The following is a 23,170-nucleotide window of genomic DNA, read 5'->3' on the forward strand; positions in this document are numbered from 1 at the left end:
GGGGGCAGGGTGGAGAGAAGGCAAGAGGCCCAGAAGACCAGGCATGGTGGCTTTAATCATGAAAGAAATTTCATGGTGGGAGACACATTTGTCACAAAGAACTTTGGAGATGGACCCAGTTGGCTATTTGGCGAAGTGAGGGCCGTGACAGAACCTCTTTCCTATAACATATAAATAAATGGCCGAACAACATGTAGATCATCTCCGGAGAAGCGAGACAGTCCCACAAGAAGGAATGCAGTCATCATTTGCGTTTGAGCCTGCACCGCACGTGGAAGAAATGTCACATGATTTGGAAGTATCGATGGGGCCTGTTGGACCCAAGAGGGTCGAAGACGCAAACTTGCCCACTTCCACTGAAAAACCTGGTGGTCAGTTGACACCTGAGGAGGGGGTCTCAGAAAAAAAAAGTCGAGGTCATGGAGCTACGACACTCGATACATCCGAGGAATCCTCCAGAGAGACTTGACTTTTAAATACTTGTTCATGTGAATATTTGGGATGTTGTGAAGCTTGTCAACTGTACCTTCAAGTAAAGGGTGAGGGATGTGGCAAAGTGGAGTGCTATGTACCTTTAAGACAATGTGGTTAACTGACCATGTGACTGTATCGACCAATTGCTATGCAGTGCAGGCTACTTGGGTAATTGTAAGCCTAGAGCTGGAGGTGATTGAAGAAGCACACATTGTGCTCTGTTCTTAGTTCCAATAAACCACCAGTGTTTGTTCAGTTAATCGATCTCTCTGCCTGTATTGTTTCAAGCACCATCTAATGTGTTTATATCAAGGGTGCAGCTTGCGTTCGCTGGACAAAGTGAACCTGGTAATCTAAAACATAAAAGGTCCTTTCTCAAGGCTGCAATCTAAAAAATGAAACAGCATATTTGGATCAAACTCAGCTCAGGACATGACTCTGAATAATTTTCCAACTTCTTGGTCCTGGAATTTGACAGTGGTTCACTCAGTCTCCTGTGGGTAATTTCAGCAGGGGATTTGAAGCATCTTCAAGGGAATGTTAGAGACTTGACGTAAGCTGGGCACCATTGCTGTTTCTCTGGGTGTTCACCTGCACCTCTTGCAGCAGTAGGATAAACCCCTTGGCCTTTCAGCGCATTTACCTATTGTGTTTGAATGAAATAGACCATTAGCAAGTTAAAACGTGGGACGCAAATGCTTCATTTTACCATGGTGGTCCCCTTGGATGCAATGTTAAAGCAAAGCCCCTCCCTGCTGTTTGGGGTAGCTCAGGCAGAATGTGAACTATATTCACTTACAATACAACAGTGACTATTCTTCAAGAAATATTTAATTGGGCGTGAAGTACTGAGGGATGCCTGGAGACTGTGAAAGATGCTAAAATAAGCTCTTCCTTTCTGTTCCATTTTCTAAGAGTGGTCTGCGTGGTACAGCTACATCTCTGCCTCAGCAATAATGGATCAACTGGTGACTTCTCCAACGACTGCTTCTGGGATCTTGATGTGCACAGAATTACTGGAGCATTTGTCTATATAACTGCTGGTGCTTCACTTCAAAGTAATTCATGGTCTACAAATCATTTTCAGATGGTTTGGGGGTGGTAATAAGTCTTCCTTTTGGTTTTAACGCCACAACTAAATGCATAGCTCTAGCAGTGAAATCAGCTCCACATTTTAATGTTCTTTAACGCTAACATTCTTGGGGCAGTAAGCAAGGCTAATCCCAAGACTTTACTGATGGAATTTAGGAATAGGAGTAGGCCATTCAGCCCCTCGAGCCTGTTCCAGCAAAACATCATTCTGTAGTCAGATTAGAGATGCATAATAGTTGTTCAGGGAGATCTTGTCTTCATCAAGGGGTTGGGGCGTAGGTGTATGGTAAAGCGCATTTTTTAAAAATTCATTCTTTCACAGGATGTGGGAATTGCTGACAAGACCAGCAGTCATTGCCCCTCCCTAACTGCCCGGCTTGCTCAACCATTTCAAAGGGCAGTTAAGAGTCAACCGCATTGCTGTGGGTCTGGAGTCACATGTAGGCCCAGACCAGGTAAGGACAGCAGACATTGGTGAACCAGATGGGTTTTTACAATAATTGACAAAAGCTTAATGGTTACCATTTCTGAAGCTATCTTTCAATTATAGATTTTAGTAATTGAATTTAAATTCCACGAGCTTCCATGCTGGGATTTGAACCCATGCCCGCAGACCATTAGCCTGGCCCTCTGGATTAATTGCTCAGTGGCATTACTGCTATACTGCTGCCTTGCCCTATCTTCCATCAGCACAACCTCATCCCCTCCTCATTGCCCAGTTGCACATTGCCCAATACTCAGTGTAGATGACGCTTCCAAATTATTGGAATATTCAGTTAACAAATGCATTGCCTAGCAATGTCTGGAGCCAAGGAAACCAAGAAGCTCCAAGATGCCAGCTTCCCAGGTCCCTGATGGATGTCCAAGATCCCAGGCCACTGGCCACAGTCTCCAATCCCCAGTCCATATGTCCCAAGTCCCAGCTCCCAGGCCACATGTCCTTGTTCCCCGGTCACATGTTCCATCACCAGTCTGCATTGAGTTAAATGATCTGTGTTCGTCAGAATAGTGCTCCTGCATCAAGGTAAGGAAAAATCGGTCAGTATTCTTGGTCCAGTTCACTTTCTATTGATCCCTGTAGGGAAATGCATGTGTTGAGATTGAATGCAGATAGTATTTGGCCTGGCTGAAATGCCTTCCACTGTTGAATAGTCACTGACTGACTTTACATGTGAAGAATTGTTTCTTGGATGAGGTGTTCGATGGTTGATGGGCTGTCAGCAACTAGACTGCTCACAAGCTGATGTCTTGAGAGAAAGGCAATAAATGGGGGAAATAAATCATCCGATCATCCTTCTTTCTAGCCCATAAAAACTCTGTAATGTCTAGATTTAATGTCACTCAGCCTCTGTCAAACATTTCAAAATGCAAGATTCAAGTTGTGGAAAACACACACACAGAGGGACACATGCGAACACAAGTGCACAGACATAGGGACCCACACACACTCACAAACACAGGCACGCACAGGCACACACATAAAGGGTGATTTACTTTGATGTGCAGCAATGATGCTTTGCTGGCAAGTCACGCAGACATGAAGCGCATTGGTAGAGGAATCTTTCAACAACCATAGGCAATCCCAAACACACACACACACACACACACACAAACACACACGAAGGCAGATGCTGAGTTCAGCAATAATGGCAGAGCTTGTCCATCTTGCCAAGAGGAAGGTACATTTGGAGAATTCAAGGACATTTAATTCCCTAAATCTCACAGTCCAACCTGCAGTTTTTTGAACATTAAATGTCCAGGGTCATTGTTGTTACTTAACCATACCTTGATTTTTAAACAGATAGCACAGCTCTTCCTCCCTTCAACTCTGATGCCATTGTCTATGCCCAGTCCAGCTCAGCGCCTTCAAAGGGGTCACCCCTGGCTCAGTGAGACAACTTTTGCCTTTTTAACAGTAGGTCATACATTTAATGCCCATTCCAGAGAATTAAATACCTAATCCAGGCTGACATTTAGTGCTCCACTGTCAGAAGGGCTGTCTTTCAGATGGTTTGTTAAACCAGAGACCAGTCTGCCCTCTCAGGTGCACGTAAAAGATCCCGTGACTCTATTTGAAGAAGAGCAGGGGAGTTCTCTCTGGCACCCTGGCCAATATTTATCCTTCAACTAGCACTTAAAAAACAGATTAAGTGCTCCTTTATTCCATTGCTGTTTGTGGAACATTGTTGGGCACAAACCATTTTAAAACAGTGACTACACTTCAAAAGAATTTTGTAGTAATGTGCTTTGGGATGTCTGTCATAAATGGTGTTTATAAATCCAAGTTCTTTCAATGCAACAGGAAGGATTTCCATCCTTGACTGTTGTTGAGGCTTGTTAAGCAATGCCAGTTTACTTTTTCAATTTTTTTTTGCAGTGATTGCTTAAAACAAATGGTGCCATATATTTGAATGGTTACCAAGTAATAGGTACAAAGGTTTTAACTCATGGCTTCACAAGAAATTAAGAATAACACCATACCTCCAATGGGTCAGTGATGGCCATCCAATCCAACACGTGTTAGACTGGAATAATGAACATCATTGGCACTGGAGTTTGCCAGCTCTCACTGCATTGGTTTCTCTGTTTCTTGTCTGAACAGAGGAAAAGATTACAAGACTTGCGTTTACATAGAATCTAAGCATGTCTTTCAGGAACCTCCCAAAATATCACACAGAGTCATTTACACTGGTGTGTAGCAATGATTTTTATGTTGGCAAATTGCAGAGAGGGCACTGCATGCTGACAAAGGGCACAGCATGAGGAACCTTTCATCAAAAACTTCAGACAATTCCAGGGTTCTCACACCTCAAAAAAGGTAAGGAGGTTTGGGGAGGGTAGAGGCAATGAGGCTGGGGAAGGGCTCAGACAGCAAGGAGAAACTTTTTTAAGATTTTCATTCTTGGGATATGGGTGTTCACTCGAACTTATTGTCCATCATTAGTTGTCTTGTGAAGATAGTAGTGGGCCTCCTTCTTGAATGTCTGAAGTTCATGTGGTGAAGTTGTTTCCATGATGCCATTAGTGACAGAATTCCAGGATTTTGATGCAGTGATGATGGAGGGGAATGATGATATATGCCTAAATTGGAATGGTGTGTGACGTGGGTGGCAACTCGTTATTCAGTACCGGATACTTCCTGATTTCAACCCTCCCTGGCAATATTTTCGTGATAACATTTTCCTTCTGTTAACAGACCTTGATCAGAGGTAACATGTAGCACTGTTGAGAAATATTGACCTTTCTGTTTATGGTATCTACATTCATTACTTTTCGAAGTAAAGCAGTTCAGAAATATTATTGATCTTCAGAAAGCTCAGCGACACCTTCTACAACCCTTACAGGAATTAAGGATTGTTTCACATTGTTATACATTCCACTCACTCAGAATTTCAGCAACACTCCACATTGCAAAGCAGATTTTCCACATGGCATTATCTCAGCTCCTCGAGCTATTTACACATCTCATGGGGGACACCACCATTGGGGAAAGAAGGGACTGAGATAGAAACTGGTTCTTGATGATATCACTGACAATCTGTGCATCAATATCATTTCTATTTAAAATGAATAATTACATCTAATTACCACTTACCTAATATGTGGTAAAACACAACACACGATGAGGAGGTGTGGTGTACAATCAAACTATCTGATTTAACATCCAACCCCTTCACCATGGCTGCACAATTGCTGCAGTGTGTAATAGCTACAAGAAGCACTGGAGCAACTCGCTGAGTTTACATCAACAGCACCTCCCTCCTTTGCATCAGCTGTAGCTGTGTTTGCCTCTGATATCAGGAAAGTGGTGTTCAAGCCCCATTTCCAGAGACTTGAGCATCAATCCTAGGCTGCAGTGCTGAGGGAGAGCCCCTTGCATCCTGTCCAAAGTACTGTCTTTCAGATGCGACCTCAAACCAAGCCTCTGATTGCCCTTTCAGGTAGATGTAAAAGATTCCATGGCACTATTAAAGAAGAGCAAGAGAAGCGCTCCACAGTGTCCTGTCTAATATTTATCTCTCAAAACAGCTAAGAACAGATTATCTGGTCACTGTCACATTGCTGTTTGTGGGAGCTGGCTGTGTGCAAATTGGTTGCTACATTTCCTTCAAATAATGACTAAAACTCAAAGTGCTTCATTGGCTCTAAAGTGCTTTGGAATGCCCCAAAGTCATGAAAGATGCAATATAAATGGAAATTATTTTTTTCTCCGCCCCCAAGAAAGACATGAGCAGCAATGTAATGGGACTAACATTGCCACCAGCTCCAGTTCACCTTTCGGTCATCAATAACAGCAGCAACAACGACAACAAACTTTGAGGAAGTGTAATCAAACAAACCTGAATGATACATCAGTTCTTATGAAGATATTTTAGAAATGGTGACCAAAAGCATGGTCAAGGAGATGGGTTTTGAGAAGAGAGAGGTCAGTAAGTTCAGCTTGATGCGGAATATGATACCAAGGTCATGGACAAGCCGGTTCGATGTGAGAGAATGGTTAGGAAGGAAGATGGAATCGGAAATGAAAAAGTTGAGTTTATGGGAATTGAGACAATGTCTTTGGCCCTCCCAATGTTTAATGAAGAAAATTGTGGCTGAACCAGGATGGGATTTCAGAGAAGCTGTTTGACAACATAGGGGCAGAGGAAGCATTGAAAGAGGGAGGGTTGTATATGCAACCTGATCTTATGTCTTCAGATGAAGTTGCCAAGAGCACCAGATAGAAGATGAACAGGAGGTCAAGGTTAAATCCTTGGGAAACTCCAAAGATAACAGTTCAAGTGTAGAAAGAGAAGACACTTCTGGAAATGCTCTGATTATGAGGATAGTGTAGCCGATCACATCAAAGGCAAAATAGAGTGCAAGGAAGATGGGCAGGAATAATGCACCAATGCAAGTATGTTTATCAATACAACTTGGACATTTTGAAGAAAAGATGAAAAGATCCGAAGAAGGAGTAGACCATACAGCCTGTTGAACCTGCTCTACCATTCAGTACAGTCATGGGCTTCAACTCCACTTTTCCACCCACTCCCCATATCCTTTGATACCCTGAGGGGCCAAAATTCTGTCAATCTCAGCCTTGAATGCATTTATAATATGCACCAAGTTGTATTGATAAACATACTTGCATTGGAAGCAATACACTGAAGGTTCACTCAATTGGTCCCAGAGTAAAGGGGATGTCCTGTGATGAGAGACTGAGTAAATTGGCTCTATATTCTCTGGATTTTAGAAGAATGAAAGGTGATCTCATTTAAAGATACAAGATTTTGAACGGGTTTGATAGGGTGGATGCTGAGAGATTGTTTATGTTGGTCAGGGAATCTAAAACATGGTGGCACAGTCTCAGGATAAGGGGCCGATCATTTAGGACTGAGATGAGGAGAAATTACTTCACTCAAGGGTAGTGAGTCTTTGGAATTCTCTATCCCAGAGGGTTGTGGATGCTCTATTGTTAAATGCATTCAAGGCTGAGATTGACAGAATTTTGGCCCCTCAGGGTATCAAAGGATATGGGGAGTGGGTGGAAAAGTGGAGTTGAAGCCCATGACTGTACTGAATGGTAGAGCAGGTTCAACAGGCTGTATGGTCTACTCCTTCTTCGGATCTTTTCATCTTTTCTTCAAAATGTCCATTTTGTGGATAGAATTCTGATGGACATTGAATACCATTTGTTCATCGCATTTAGCCAAAATATCCTGGAATTTTCTACCTAACATCAATATGGGCATACCATCAGCATAAGAAAAGCAGCAGTTTAACACCAAGACTCATCTTCATCTAGGACATCCTCCTTTATGTCTTGAATGCACCACCTCCATGCTAAGTAGGACAGATAAAGAACAAATCTTGCAGCTCAAAACAGTCTAGGCCATCAGCACTAACAGGGTATTACTCTGCCACAATCTGTAAACTCTTGATCTGGCATGTACCTCAATTGTCTATTGCATCAAGCCAGATGATCAACAGTGGTTCAATGAGGAGTGCAGGAGACCATGACAGTAGTAGCACCAGGCATACTAAAAATGAGGGGTCAACCTGGTGAAGCTACAATGCAGGGCTACATGCATGCTGAATAGTGAAAGCAGCATGCAATAGATAGAGCTAAGCAATCCCAAAGATCAGATCAAAGCTCTGCAGTCCTGATGCAGATCATAAATGGTGGCTGACAATTAAGTAAGGAGGAGGAAGCTTTATAAACAGCCTCATTGTCAATGGTAGAGAAGCCCAGCACTTGTGTGCAAAAAACAAGGCTAAGACATTTGCAACCAGCTTCAGCCAGTAGTGCTGAGTAGATGATCCATTGTGGCCTTCTCCTGAGGTCCCCACATCACAGATGCCAATTCAGTTCAGTCCACATGATTCAGAAAATGACTAGGTGAACTCAACACACAGCAAACTCCATGGTACCGACAACATCCTGGCTATAGCATTGAACACCAATCACCCTGCTCTAGCAGCCGCACTTCTAAGAAGACAGTTCCAGCACAGCTACAACATTGGCACCTATTTGGCAATTGGAAAACTGCCTAAATATGTCCAATCCCCAAAAAGGAGTACACAATCATGGTGGACCTGAAAAGGGTATATTCTAAGTGGTGAGTAACTAGAAACCATGGGGTAGCAGGGATATTTAGAGGTCCATGTGCAGAAGTCTGCAAAAACTTCTGGAGTTGTACAAAAAAAAATTCAAAAGGTTAAGAGAATGTCAGTTCTGGGCAACGCACCACAGGAGGGATATATTGGCCTTGGATGGGGTGCAGTGCTGATTCACCAGATCGATGCCAGCCTTAAAGAATTAAATTATGAAGCCAGGTTGCATAGATTTTTGGATATAGAAAACTCAGTTATGATCCATTTGAGGTGATTAAGATGATTAAAGGATTCAATAGCTGGTTGAAATCATTAACTCTGGAAGTCCAGAACAAGGAGACATAACCCTAGATGGTTCAGAGATGATGTCACAAAGCATTTTTCTCATACAAATCATAATGGAAATCTGGAATTCCCATCTCCAAATATCTCTTGAAATGAAGGGTCAATAGAAAATTTAAAAACTGAAATTGATAAATTGTTGTTACATAAGCATATAAGGGATATGGAACCATGACGGCTAATGGGGCTAAGGCCAGGATTTTACCACTTGTCTTGCCCCAGTGGATGCAGCAAGCCATTTAAATCTCCATTCAGTTCGGCGGGACCATAATATCCCACCAGGCGGGAGGCGGCGTAAAATCCTAGCTGAGATACAGATCAGCCATAATCTAATTGAATGGATGGAGTAGACTCGATGGCTGAATGGTCTACTCCTTTTCCTATGCTTGCATATTCCTAAGTCCAATCGCCCTATCAGCCCACTCTCAGTTGACAGCTAAGTGATCAATGGGATGATCAACAGTGCTATCAAGGGGCACTTACTCATCACTAACTTGGTCACCAATGCATAGTTTGGATTCTGCTGACGCTATGCTACTCCAGACCTCATTATATCCTGGCTTGATCCAAACGTGGACATAAGAGCTGAATGCAGAGGTGAGGAGCGAGTGACACCCCTTGACATCTAATCAACCTTTAACTGAGTGTGGCATCACAGAGCGCTAGCAAAATTGAAATCAATAGCGATCAGGGAGGAAACTCTCCACTTGTTGAAGTCGTACCTGGGATGATTGTGGTCATTGGAAGCCAATCATTTCTGCCTCAGGATATCACTGCAGGACTTGTTTAGGCTAGTGTCCTAGGCTGAGCTATCATCAACTGCTTCATCAATGACCTTTCCTCCATCATAAGGTCAGAACTGGGGATGTTGATTGATGATTGCACAACGTTCAGCATCATTCACAGCTCCTCAGATAATGAAGACGTCCGTGCCCACATGCAGCAGCATCCAGGCTTAGGAAAATAAGTGGGAAGTAACTGCCACACAAGTGTCAGCCATGATCATCTCCAATAGGAGGTGGTGTAACCACCTCCCCTTGTCATTTAGTGCCATCACCATCACTGAAAGCCCCCCATCATCAATATCCTTGTGGCTGCCATTGATCAGGATTTAACTGAACCAAAAGCTCTGGCTACTTGTGCAGGCCAGAGGCCGGATATTCTGCAAACACTGGCTCTCCCTTTGATTCTCCAAAACTGTGCAAGGAACAAGTCAGGAATGTGATGGAGTACTCTCCATTTACCTGGATGAATAACTGTAATCACACTCAAAAGACACTTGATACCATCCTGTAATGCAGTTCACTTAATCAGCCACCCTGCCCTTGGTCTAATACTCTATCGTCTCCACCTCTAGTGCAGCCTGGCTGCAGTGTGGACTATCTACAGGGTGCAGCACAGCAAGACTTCAACAGCCCTTCACAAATCCATGGTTTCCAGCACTGCTGTACTAGTAGGGAGGTGAGCAGAGCCAAGGGACTGTACAACAGTTTAAGTCACTGCTTTTGCAGGGTGGGTGTTGGATAGAGGTGAAATATAGAAGGAGCATGACTTCATTCAGAACATCATTGCTGTATTTTATTCTTCCATTAGTTCTCAATCTTGTTACATTCTGCTGAAATGCTCCCATTGTCTCAAGGGCTGGAGCCAACATTATACAGTTGTAAACAAATCCCAGTGCTTCAGCTACAGAGAAGTTCTCTAAATTTAGATTTGTTCACAACAATAGGAAAACGTTCTGATCTTTCCATTTACAGTTTGTGAAACTCTGTTCTTCTCCAGATTCTTCTGCAGCTCCTAAATGAAATGAAACCATTCACTACCATGGGGTTAGCTCTGAGACTGATGGCTCTTATCTCTGATTTTTTAAACAAATATTTTTGATGAATTTCGAATTTCCTTTTGAGTCTCATTCCAATCTGTAATTCACTGATTCAATATCATTCGCCTGTGAAATAGGTATTATTGATGTTTGAAGAATTTGAATGCTTCCCTCAAACTTAAATGTGCTTTGTTCCATCAATAAAAACAGCAGACGTGAACCTTCGTTAACGAGGCACATAACATTGGTGGAGCCGGAACTATTAATTTTTAACTATTTTAAAAAATCATCTACCTCTCAGAATTTGATGGCTCTGTATTTTAAAATTGTTCTGGAAATTCATCCATTTTTCTTTAGACACAAAATGGAGCTCTAAGATTCTAATATGGCGAGCAGGTTGGCAGTACATGCTCATTACCTGTCAGTTCAACCCCCCAACACCCCCCCCACCCTGCTACACAACCACCGCCCCCGCCCCCCCTGCCCAATATTGGTGAAAACCCATGCCTGAAACGGGCAGTGGGTCCTTTCCATACACAAATAAGGGCCCAGAAGCCTATTCAAGGCCGATTGCAAAAAGTGCACTGAAACCAGCCAATTATGTTCAGGACAATGTGTTCTGCTTGCGGCCTAGCCAGTGACCTTTAAAGGGAAGTCTCGAGGCTGGTGCCAACACGATGCTTTTTAAAATAAATTCAGTATGTGTAAGTGAAGTCTGGGTGCCATATCAGTTTGTGCAAACCCAAATCAACTTCCAAGCCAATCTTTCAGATTTCTGGAACTCTGCTTTGAAAGATGGAAGAGAATGAATTTTGTTTGCACATTGTCCCACCTCCTCCATCTCCAGCTGTGGTGGAATGCAAGCACCCGGAATTCCTATGCAGAATCTCCAACAGGAGAAATAGCATTAATGGGCAAAAAGACAGCCGTCTACAATGCCCTCCTGCTGAATGAAAAGCGGTGATCGAGAGAGCATCGCTGAAGCTCCAGGCCAGAGTAAGCTTGTCCAGATCCCATGTGGTTCCTAAATTACTAGACCAGGGCAATGGTTAAAAACACTCAGTAACTTTCTGTTCATCTCTCCCAGAGTTGAACAATCGACCTGGGTTCTCGTTCTGATCGCAGTGACCTGTGCAGGAAACACTTGCGCGTTAATCACTGGGTGAGGGCAGGACACAGGTATCACAGCTGTGATACCACATATTGAGACAGCTAACACCCACTACTTTATCTCCAAAACACTTTATGGGCATTAGATTTTAACTTTTGGCGATAAGTTAAAATGGCTAGGGTGTTGGATCAGCCCTGCCATTCTACATCACTATACTATGGACTTCAATTGAAAGCAGGAGAGCTGCACAATGGGCAAAAACCCCCAGAAATATTTTCAAGAAGCCTTTGCTGCCTCAGGCACTTTACTCTGCTGTCACAATGACTTGTGTAGTACACTGGATGCTGCAAAGGCTATATGGGCCCTGACAACATTCCAGCAGGAGTACTAAAAACGTGTGCTGCAGAGCTAGCCATGCCCTTTACCAAACTGTTCCAGTACAGCTACAACATTGGCATTTACCTGGCAATGTGGAAAACTGCCCGGGTATATCCTGTCCACAAAAAGCAGGACAAATCCAACCTGGCCCATTACCATCCCATCTGTCTACTCTCGATCATCAGTAAAGTGATGGAAGGTGTCGTTGACAGTGCATTTACACCACAATAACCTGTTCAATGATGCTCAGTTTGGGTTTCACCAGGGCCAGTCAGCTCCTGACCTTATGGCAGCCTTGATCCAAACACGGACAAATGAGCTGAACTCAAGAGGTGAGGTGAGGGTGACTGCCCTTGGCATCAAGGCAGCATTTCGCTGATGAGTCAAGAAGCCCTAGCAAAATTGAAGTCAATGTGAATCAAAGGAAAAACTTTCCACTGGCTGGAGTCATACCTAGCACAAAGGAAGATGCCCAGAAGGGAAAAAAAACAGTAAAGCCTGGGAAATAAGAATACTGGTCCAAACTTGTATACCTTAAAATGGAACACCAGTCAAACTGAAAAATAAGGGCACTGGTCTGAACTGTTTTTTTCCTTCTGGGTGGTTGTGGTAGTTAGATGTCAATCATTTCAGCTCCAGGACATCACTGCAGGAGTTCCTCAGGGTAGTATCCTCGGCCCGACCATCTTCAACTGCTTCATCAATGACCTTCCTTCCATCATAAGGTTGGAAGTGGGGATGTACGCTGATGATTGCACAATGTTCAGCGCCATTCACAACTCGTCAGATACTGAATATAGGAACTAAGGAGCAGGAGTAGGCTATCCAGCCTGTCGAGTCTGCTCTGCCATTCAGTTAGACCATGGCTGATCATCTACCTCAATGCCACTTTCCCCATACATCTGGATGTCATTAGTATCTAGAGATCTATTGATTTCTATTGAACATGCTCAATGATTGAGCTTCCACAACCCCCTGGGCTAGAGAATTCCAAATATTCACCATCCTCTGAGTAAAGAAATTCTTCCTCATCTCAGTCTTAAATGGTCTGTCCCTTATTCTGAGATTATGTCCCCTGGTTCTAGACTCGCCAGCCAGGGGAATCATCCTATCTACATCTACCCTGTCATGCCCTGTAAGAATTTTGTAAGTTTCAATGAGATCACCTCTCATTGTTCAAATCACTAGAGAACACAGACCCAGTTTCCTCAGTTTCTCCTCGTAAAACAAATCTGTCATCCAAGGAATTAGTCTGGTGAACCTCCATTGCACACCTCTAAGGCAAGCATTCCTCCTTAGATAAAGAGATCAAAGCTGTATACAATACTCCAGGTCTCACCAAGGCTGTACACCGTTCCAGCAAGACATCTTTACGTCAGTACTCAAAACCCTTGACAATGAAGGCCAATATGCCATTTGCCTTCCCAATTGCTTGCTGCACCTGCCTGCAAGATTTTAGTGGCTCATGAGCAAGGACGCCCATGTCCCTTTGGACATCAACACTTCCCAATCTCTCACCATTTAAAAAATACTCTTACCTTTCTGTTTTTTTCTACCAAAGTAGATAACTTCACACTTATTCACATTATATTCCAACTACCATGTTCATGCCCATTCACTCAGCCTGTCCAAGTCTGCTTGAAGCCTCGTTGCTTCTTCCTCACAACTCACATTCCCATCTAGTGTTGTGTCATCAGCAAATTTAGAAATATTACACGCACAAAAACAAAAATAGCTGGAAAACCTCAGCAGGTCTGACAGCAACTGCGGAGAGGAAGACAGTTAACATTTTGAGTCCATATGACTCTTCCTCAGTTCGTAGTTCTGATGAAGAATCATACGGACTCGAAACGTTAATTGTATTCCTCTCCGCAGATGCTGTGAGACCTGCTGAGGTTTTCCAGCTATTTTTGTTTTTGGTTCAGATTTCCAGCATCTGTAGTATTTTGCTTTTATCTTGGAAATATTACATTTGGTCCCCACATCCAAATCATTTATATAGATTGTGAACAGCTATGGCCTCAGCACTAATCCTTGCAGTACCCCACTATTAACAGCCTGCCATCCTGAGAATGACCCATTTATTCCTACTGTCTGTTCTCTGCCTGTTAACCAACTCTCAATCCATGCCAGTATGTTACCCCCAATCCCATGTGCTCTCATTTTGTTTACTAAACTTGTGTGTGGAACCTTATCAAAGGCTTCGGAAAAATCCAAATACACCACATCCACTGGTTCTCCTTTATCTATGCTACAAGTAACATCCTCAAAAAACTCCAGCAGGTTTGTCAAACATGAATTCTCTTTCATAAATCCATGTTGACTCTGCCCAATCATATTATTATGTTCCAAGTGTCCAATCATCACATCCTTTATAACATATTCTAACACTTCCCCGACTACCAACATCAAACTAGCAGGGATGTAGTTCCCCACTTTCCTCTCTCCTGCCCTTCTTAAATGATAGGGTTACATTTACTACTTTCCAGTCTGCAGGAACCTTTCCAGAGTCTATAAAACTTTGAAAGATAACCACCAATGCATCCATTATCTCTCTAGCCACCTCCTTCAATACTCTGGGATGTAGCTCATCAGGTCCAGGGTATTTATCAGCCTTTAATCCAATTAATTTTTTGAAGGCCACCTCTTTATTGATAGTAATTTCTTTCAGTTCTTCATTTTCACAAGCTTTTTGTTTCCTGAGTATTTCTGGGAGATTTTCTGTATCTTCTTCCATGAAGACAGACAAAAATAATCATTTTGTTTCCCTATTCTTCATTATGAATCCTGTTTCCACCTGTAATGGACCCACATTTGTTCTTGCTAATATTTTCCTTTTCAAATACCTAAAGAAGTTTCGACATTCCACCTTTATGTTTCTTGCTAGTTTGCCTTCTTATTCTTTTTTCCCTTTATCAGTTCCTTGGTCCTCCTTTGCTGGATTCTAAATTGCTCCCAGTCCTGAGGCTTATCACATTATCTGGCTTCCTTTGAACCCTGACAAGAGTTAACTTCTTTTGTTTGCCACAGTTAATTCACCTTTCCTGCTGGGTTTTTGTGTCTTAGGGAATTTGTTGTAGACCATGTAGTACTTTTTTAAATACTAGCTGTTACCTGTCTACCATCAAAGTTTTTGTGTATTTTCCAAATCCATCATAGCCAACTTGCCACTCATATCTTGATAGTTTCCTTTGTTCACATTTAACAATGAACTTTCAAACTTAATGTAAAATTCTATCACATTATGGTCACTATTTCCTGGAGGCTCATTTACAGCAAGGCTATTAATTAGCCCTTTCTCATTACATAATAGTAAATCTAAAATAGGCCGATCCCTAGCTGTTTCTTGAAAGTGTTGCTCCAGAAACCCATCTCCTACATACTCCAGGAATTCACCCTTCATTGCATTAGAGCTAATCAGGCTTATCCAGTGTATACGTAAATTGAAGTTGCCCATTAGTCCATGTGAATATGCAGCAAGATGTGGACAATATCCAGGCTTGGGCTAATAAGTGACAAGTAACATTTGCACAACACAAGTGCCAGGCAATGATCATCTCCAACAAGAGAGAATTTAACCATCTCTCCTTGACATGTAATGGCATTACCATCACTGAACACCCCACCATCAATGCCCTGGGGGTTGCCATTGACCAGAAACTGAACGGTCACAAAAATACTGCGGCTACAAGAGCAAGTGAGAGACTGGGAATTCTGCAGTGAAAAGAACATTGCTTGCCACTTCTCAGCCCATGCCTGGATAATGTCTGGGTCTTGTTACATTTGGACATAGACTGCTTCAGAATCTGGTATTGAACATTGTGTAATCATCAGCGAATATCCCCACTCCTGACCTTAAGATGGGAGGGTAAGGTCATTGATGAAGCAACTGAAGATGGTTGGGCGTGGGACACCATCCTGAGGAACTCATGCAGTAATGTCCTGGAGCTAAGAATCTTTGTGCTAGGTATGACTCCAACTAGCAGACAGTTTTCCCCCTGATTCCCACCGACCCCAGTTTTGCTAGGGCACTTTGATGCCACCCTCAGTCAAATGCTACCTTGATATCAAAGGCAGTCACTCTCACATCACCTCTGGAGTTCAGCTCTTTGTCCATGTTTGAACCAGGGCTGCAATGAGATCAAAAGCTGAATAACCCTGAAACCCAAACTGAGTGTCTGTGAGCAGGTTATTGCTAAGCAAGTACCACTTGATAGCACTGTTGATGACCCCTTCCATCACCTTACTGATCGAGAGTAGATGGATGGGGTGGTAATTGGCTGAGTTGGATTTGTCCTGCGCGGACATACCTGGGCAATTTTCCACAGTGCCGGGTATGGGCAAAGCTTTTGGGGTGCAATTACTGTAATTATGTAGGTGCATGCCAAAACCATTTTATTATACAGTAATATCCCTCAGTGAGGTAAACAAACCTTTACTCTGATTATTACTGGTGCTGTTTGAGGGGGAATGTTGCGCTGGGATACCAGGAGAACTCATTCCTCTTCATTCAATAGCATCACAGGACTTATGCAGCCACCTGAACAGACATTATGGGTTTTGTTTTAAACATTCTATCCAAAGGTCTCTGTAGCACTCCCTCACTGAGAAGTACAGACATCTATAACTGGCCTCAGCAGTTTATATGTGCCTCAATGAAGATTTGCCTACTTTAAAACTTTTTTTAAAGGCACGGAATAAGTTAGCGATTGCAGCCCTCAAACTACAATGAGCAACACCCTGAAAGATCAACTAGTATGTACAAGACGGAATGCGGATGCTCCATATGGAGAGGGTTCTTTGCTGCCAGACTCTTCAACTCCTTTAAGAGATGGGAGAATATTATTGTGATTGGAAGCATGATATTAAAATGAGCAGGTGTGGCTCGAGTAAGTGAAGTCTAGAGTTCCCACAGTCGCTGAATTGGTAAAGACAAGTCACACAGATTTGAAGGTGGTGGGTTTGACCCTTGTCTGTTCCAATTGTCACTGGGCTACCATTGGCTTCAGCACCTTGGGAGGTGAAAAAGCCTTGGATATTCCAGCTGATCACAGAAAGCAGGTGTCTAATGTAGGCAAGAGTCAGCACGGTTGTGATTCTCCAATGTTGGAATAGAATCCAGACAAAGGAGAATCGTTGCATAGGGTATAAGAGAGTAATAGCTCAGGCCATATATTCAGGGAGGGGGTGGGGCAAGAGAGTGTCAGACTTCCTAAGACAGACAATCTTGATAGAAGCATCTGGAAAATTCTCAGCTGGAGGCTCCTTCAGCAATCAGTATAAACAAAAGACTTATTACCAGAATTTAAACTTTGTCACCCAAAATTTGCTTGGCTGCTTGGTGGGCCAGGGGAGGGAGGTCAGGCAGGAAGAAACAGATTGGTTGAAAACTTGATCTAGGACATGGAAAAGTCGGCTTCTGGCCTGGGGTCAATGTTTGAGGATGGCTTTGCAGAGCTTCCACCCCCAAGATTAAGGCCACTGGTGTAAGGGCTGGGGTGGACTCCTCAAGTTGAGAGTTTCTGCTCCTTGGATGTCTGTAGGGACCAGCCTTACAATCTGCACCTGTCTTCCCATGTGGACCTGCCAGATCCCTGAGCAAGTGGGGTCCTCTTGGGGTGCGAGATTGAGATAGTTTCCTTTATCATGGAGCTATGGGAACACCCAGAACTTTCTGCTGGGGGACAGTGAGCAACGTTCTTCCCTGCTACCTTGATCCCAGTAAAATGCCTCTTTCAGTGCACAACCGGATTTGCTGTTTTCCACATCAGTTGCCCTGATAGTCCCCCGAATCAGATTGTCAACTTAGTTCCAATTAATGCTGAACTATCCTGCTGAGCTACCGCTCTCTCATACCCCACACAACGATTCTCCTGTTTGGATTCTATTCCAATATTGGAGAATCACAACTGAGCTGACTCTTGCCTACATCCGACACCTGCTTTCTGTTCCAGAGTCTGTGATCAGCAGGAATATCCAAGGCCACCTTTTCACCTCCCAAGGTGCTGAAGCCAATGTAGCCCAATGACAATTGGAATAGACCAAGGGTCAAACCCACCACCTTCAGATCTGTGTGACTTGTCTTTACCAATTTAGCCACTGTGGGAACTCTAGACTTCACTTAGTCGAGCCACACCTGCTCATTTTAATATCATGCTTCCAATCACAATAATATTCTCCCATCTCTTAAAGGAGTTGAAGAGTCTGGCAGCAAAGAACCCTCTCCATATGGAGCATCCACATTCCGTCTTGTAAATACTAGTTGATCTTTCAGGGTGTTGCTCATTGTAGTTTGAGAGCTGCAATCGCTAACTTATTCCGTGCCTTTAAAAAAAGTTTTAAAGTAGGCAAATCTTCATTGAGGCACATATAAACTGCTGAGGCCGGTTATAGATGTCTGTACTTCTCAGTGAGGGAGTGCTACAGAGACCTTTGGATAGAATGTTTAAAACAAAACCCATAATGTCTGTTCAGGTGGCTGCATAAGTCCTGTGATGCTATTGAATGAAGAGGAATAAGTTCTCCCGGCATCCCAGCGCAACATTCCCCCTCAAATAGCACCAGTAATAATTCTTGATTGGAGATGAGGAACTGGACTGGCATTACCTAACCTCACTTCATGTTTGATCCTTACAGCCAGCCAAAAGAGCCTTTGATCCCTCGACATGGGCTGGCTTCATACAGGATTTGAGAAGTGAAGGTAGTGTAAACTTACTGAGCTATCTGCTCCCAGGAGGGCTCATTAAAACATAGAGCTCCTGAGACACATAAAAAATTGTTCTGAAGAATCAAAGACATCAGGATTTTAAATAATGAAACTGAAATGGAACAATGCGTGATCCTTAAGGAAGAGATGTTTTAGACACTGGATAGGTACATTCCAACAAGAGGGGACAGGAGGGGAAGCAAAGCTGGAGCTCCTTGGATGACAAGGGAGATGGAGAATATGATGGAACAAAAAAAATGAGGATGTATGATGCAGTCAGGTGAATTCTTCAAGTGAGAACCAGGCCAAATGCAGTAAGCCGAGAGGAAGTGAAGAGAAAAATAAGAATGGCAAAGAGAGAATATGAGAATAGAATAGCAATTATCATAAAAAGCAACTCAAAAATCTTCTTTCAGCATGTAATTAGTAAGTGGGCAGTAAGAGGAAAGGTGGGAGCTTTAAAGACAAAGAAGGTGATAAATGCTTGGAGGTTTAGAGTAAGGTTAGAATAACTAATGAGTATTTTGTAATTGGTGTTTACTAAGGATGATGGATCGGCAGAAGATGGTAGAAGTAATGGGTAAGGTGAAAATTGGCAGGCAGGTGTATTGGAAAAGGCTGACTATGTTTAGAGTGGATGAGTTGCTTGGCCTAGGTGGTTGCTAAGGGAAGCGGGGTTGGAGATAACGCATGGCTTGCCATAATCTGCCAATCTTCCTTAGATACAGGAGAAGTGCCAGAGGACTGGAATGTGGAAAATGTGACACTCTTGTTCCAGGAAGGGTGTAAGGACATTCCTAGTAACTACAAGCCAGTCAGTTTAACACCTGGTGGGTGAGGTATTAGAAACAATAACTGGGGAAAAAAATTTAACTGGCACTTGCAGATACTTGAGTTAATTAAGGTTAGCCAGCATATATTTGTAAAAGGCAGATTGTGCTTGGCTAACACAATTGGTTATTTTTGATGAAGTAACAAGGAAGGTTGATGAAGAGGATGCAGTGGATGTTGTCTACATGGATTTTAAGAAAACGGTTGACCACATAAAAGGCTGGTTAATAAAATTGAGGCTTGTGGAATAGGAGCGGTAGTGTCTACTGGTTAAAAAAAATGACTTAAGGGCAGAAAACAGCAAGTCATTGTAAATGATTGTTTTCCAGAATGGCAATTGTGGATAATGATGTTCCCCAAGGGTCAGTGCTGGGACCATTATTTTTATTGATATAAAAAATGACTTGGATATTGGAATTCAGGGTAAACTTTCAAAATTTGCTGATGATACCAAACTTGGGAGTGTGGCCGACATTGAGGAGAATGCCAATTGATTGCAATAGGACATTGATAGACTAACAGAATGGGCAAACAAGTGACAGATGAATTTAATACAGAGAAGTATGAGGTGATGCAGTTTGGCAGAAGAGATGGGGAGAGGCAATATAGAACAAATAGCACATTTTTAAAGAGAGTGCAGGGACAGAGGGACCTGGAGTTTTATGTGCATAGATCTTCAAAAGCGGCAAGATATACTGAGAGAGTAGTTAGCAAAGAATATGGGATCCTGGACTTCATAAATATAGGTATTAAGGACAAGAGCAGGGAAGTTGTGCTAAACATTCTTAAAGCTCGGTTAGACCTCAATTAGATTATTGTGTCTATTTCTGGTGACCATACTTCAGAAAGAATGGGAGGTTCTAGAGGAGGTGAAGAATGGTTCCACGGATTTTAGCGACTAGGTTAGGTTGGAGAATCTGGAGTTGCTCTCCTTGGAGCAAAGGAGATTGAGGGAGTTTTTTGATTATATACGATTATGACTAGTTCAGATAGAGTGGACAAAGAAAAACTTTTCCAATTGGCTAATAGTATAGGAGACAGACATTTCAGTTTTTGGACAAGAGGGCAAGGAGAATTTGGAGTAGAACTTTTTTTTTTACACAGCCAGTGATAATGAACTGGAACTCACTACCCAGGAGGGTGCTGAAGCAGAGACAATGATTTCAAGAAGAAATTGGATTTGCACTTGAGGGAAATAAACTTGTTGGGCTACAGGGACACAGCAGGGGAATAGGACTGACAGGATTGCTCCACAGAGAGTCAGCATGGGCTCAATTGTCCAACTAGACTCCTTGGGTAATGACTCTATGATTCAGTGGGCCCTGAGTGGCTCAAGGAGTTTAGGTGTCAGCTGTGCTTCAGTTGGTATAGCTCTGATTCAGAAGGCTGTGGGTTCAAGCTACCCTCTCGTGCATAATCTGGGCTGACTCTTCAAGTAAACAAGCCTCAGTTCAACATCTCATGTGAAAGATGGCACCTGCTTCAGCCCAGTATTGAGGAAGGTGCTGTCTTTCATATAAAAGAAGTTAAAGTCTGTCTGCCATTTCAGTTGGACGTAAAAGATCCCATGGCACCATTTAAAGAGCAGCTGGTGATTTCTCTCTGGTGTCTTTGCCAAAATTACTAAAACAAATTATCTGGTCATCATTTCATTGATGTTTGTGGGAGCTTGCTGTGCACAAATTGGTCACTGTGTTTCCTACATTACGGCAGTGTTTTGCACTTCAAAAGTGGCTTAATGAGCTGTAGAGTGCTCTGGGAATTTCAGAGGCTATGAAAGATGTCATATAAATGCAAGTCTTTCTTTATTTGTTTACTGAGTCAGACCAGAATCCCCAGGTTCAGTGGCTACTCTGTACTTAATAAGTTTAAGTCAGCCCTGGCAGCAGTTAGGAAGCTCTCGTTGGTTAATGATGTGAGAAATTAGCTAGAACTTCCCACTGATGATTGCTACACAGTCACTCATGCTTCAGTGTGTAAGTAAGTGTGTGTGAATTGGGTGAGCAGTACTCACATGCAGGATAATACCTCCAAGTGCTTTATCTTTTCTGCTTGGTGCAGAGATAGGGGAGAAGTGGTTAGGGGTGAGGGAATGGCAAGTTTTAAGAAACAGCTATCAAGGCAGCAAGATTAAAGGTGGTCAGGGAGTTTCTCAAAGCAGCAGTTGAACAGGCAGACACCAAGTGTGGACTGAAGGGAAAGGGGGAGAATAGAGGCCCAGTATCAGGGGAGCAGATGGTTGATGCAAGGTTTGGAGGACTGAGGATATGTGAGGATGGGAGGGGGGGGTGGTGATGGTATGCGAGTGAGGATAGAGGGATGAGTGGGAGTGAGGATCAGGGGTGAAGCGCATGAGGATGGGGAGATGGAGTGCCAGTGAGGATGGGGGATGGAGTGCGAGTGAGGAGGGTGGGATAGAGTGTGAGTGAGGATGGGGGGATTGGAGTGTGAGGGTGGGGGGATGGAGTGCAAGTGAGGATAGGGGGATTGGAGTGCAGGATAGGATGTGGTGTCCTGAGGTGAGGACTGATGAGGGAGAGGAAGGAAGTTCCATAGAGTGGAAGGGTTAAATGGCTGAATGGTCAATTTTTAATTATGGTGATTGAGAGAAGAACTGTGTGCACCTTGGTCTGGCTCTCCCTCTATGAAGACACCTTCATCAACTATCATCAACTTTCTCTGCAGAATGGGGTTGGCTTTTGCTGGTGTACAGGCTCCAATTTCATCTTTCAGTAATCGCTCATTTTCCAGCTCTATTTGTTGTGAGGAGAGTTGATTCCTTCTCTCACAGGATCGTGTGGAATGTGATTAAGACCTTATGCAGACACTTGCAGAAAGGAAAAAATAACAGCCTGCATCACAACGCTGAGAGCTGGTCCATAATGTGTCATCAGCAGCTCTGCAGTACCTCACACAATTCATCTATTCTTCACATGAGTTTGGACAGTGAGTGTTAGCAGCTTATTCAATGTTGAAAGTGTTAGAGCCAGGCCTTAATCCTGTCCTGACCTCAAATCCACACCTCTGCGTTTCCCATCAGGATTCATTGCTAAGATCAGTAATGGAAATCCTGATGGAATTTGCCTTCTTAAGCTCAGATTCGACGAGGACAATTGTAGTGCCACAGTTGCTGGCTGGTTGAAAATAAAACAAGACTTGCATTTATGATATCCTTAAGCGCTTTACAGTTAAGTATTGTTGAAGTGTGGGCACTGATGTGATAGTTAAGATTCCCCAAACAATAATCCAATTCTGACCAAATGTTATTTTCGTTATTTTACACCTCAATCCCCTCCCACAGCACCTTCCCATGCAACCGCAGAAGGTGCAACACCTGTCCCTTTACTTCTCCCCTCCTCACCGTCCAAGGCCCCAACCACTCCCATCAAGTGAAGCAGTATTTCACTTGCACTTCCCTCAATTTAATCTACTGCATTCGCTGCTCCCAATGCAGTTTCCTCTACATTGGAGAGACCAAATGCAGAATGGGTGACCGCTTTGCAGAACATCTTCGGTCTGTCCGCAAGCATGACCCAGACCTCCCTGTCACTTGCTATTTCAACACTCCACCCTGCTTTCATGCCCACATGTCCATCCTTGGCCTACTGCATTGTTCCAGTGAAGCTCAACGCAAACTGAAGGAACAGCACCTCACCTTCTGAGTAGGCACTTTACAGCCTTCTGGACTGAATATTGAGTTCAACAATTTTAGATCATGGACTCTCTCCTCTATCCCCACCCCCTTTCTGATCCCCCTTTTTTCCAATAATTTATATAGATTTTTCCTTTCCCACCTATTTCCATTATTTTAAAATGT

The sequence above is a fragment of the Carcharodon carcharias genome, chromosome 25, assembly GCF_017639515.1.
Source record: "Carcharodon carcharias isolate sCarCar2 chromosome 25, sCarCar2.pri, whole genome shotgun sequence".
NCBI classification, from domain to species: Eukaryota; Metazoa; Chordata; class Chondrichthyes; order Lamniformes; family Lamnidae; genus Carcharodon; species Carcharodon carcharias.